The following is a 1,195-nucleotide window of genomic DNA, read 5'->3' on the forward strand; positions in this document are numbered from 1 at the left end:
TCCCAGGCCGGGCCCAGGAGGGGAAAACCCCCCCCCCCAAGCCCCTGCTGCTGGAGGAACGTGGCTGTGCCCCCATCCCTGCATCCCTTGGGAACGATGTCCCTGTGCTGGGGACCACCGGGGAGTTCACCCACCCGCAGGCACACCCCCTCACCCACACGCAGGGATTCGCTGCTGTCTAGGAAGGGTTAAGCTCATCCTGCATCCTCCCTCCTGGAGGTTTTGAGGTCTCCATCCCCTACCCACCCCCTCGTCTCATGGGCTGAGACAAACGCTGGGTGCTGACTCTGGGGTTCAGACGTGGCCTCCGCAGCACCAATGCCCGGGTGCAAGGCCGGGGCGCGGGGGCATCTGGGGTTGCTGACACCCTCCCTGCTCGGGTCACGGCTGCTCTGCCCACAGGGATCAAAGTCGGAGAAGAAAGGGGAGAATAAAACCCGCCAATAACCTAGAAAGGATGTAGGTCCCCCCACTCCTCCGACTGTCACTCTCCTGCCTCCTCTCTGAAGCAAGCATTCAATCATTTTTGTCTCAGCAAATAGCTTTTAAGTTCCTCCCGCTCCCTCTAATTTATATTATTTTAATTATTGAATAGCCCTCTCACTCATCGCCTGGAACATTAACACTTCTTTAAAAAGGGACCCAGAAAAATCAAACTCCATCAGCGATCTGTTTTTTCCGTCTTCGCTAACAGCTTCCAGCCCTCCCAGGAGGGCAGCCAGCGCTCTCGGCACGCCGGGCCGGCGGAGGAAGAGGAGGGGGAGGAAAGAGAAGAAAGGAGAACGGCATCAGCCCTGCAGAACCAGGGAGTTTTGGGGTGCTGGGAGGGGAGGCAGAGCTGGGACCCCACTCCGGGGCGGCTCGGGGCTCCCAGGGCTGCTGGGCGTGCGGAGTATTTACATTTCTCGCTGCCGTTTGCTGCGGAGGGGGCTCCTGCTCAAACACTCTCTAGCCCAGGGACGTTGCTGCGGATAAATAAATGCACAGCAAGAGGGAAAGTAATTATCAACTCCTCGGCTTTCCTGCGGCTGGCACGAAGCACAGGAGGGAGAGCCAGCCCTTGTTCCACCACAGCCCTGAGCTCCCTGTTCCCCCCTGGACAGCCAGGACAAGTGTCCCCAGCATGGATGATGTCCCCTGGGCTGGAGCAGAGAGGGGACACGGACATCCCTGCACCCCGTCCACGATAGCTGCC

The 1,195-nt window shown here is 59.4% G+C and overlaps 1 protein-coding gene across 1 annotated transcript in view; it reads right to left on the reverse strand.

The window, feature by feature from the left end:
* LOC104514000 (metabotropic glutamate receptor 4) overlaps window positions 1-1,195 on the reverse strand; it is a gene marked incomplete at both ends in the record, with an annotated part of 37,762 nt that overhangs the window by 35,302 nt on the left and 1,265 nt on the right. The window lies entirely within an intron of this gene.

Source organism: Eurypyga helias, unplaced genomic scaffold, assembly GCF_000690775.1.
Source record: "Eurypyga helias isolate BGI_N326 unplaced genomic scaffold, ASM69077v1 scaffold13318, whole genome shotgun sequence".
NCBI lineage: Eukaryota > Metazoa > Chordata > Aves > Eurypygiformes > Eurypygidae > Eurypyga > Eurypyga helias.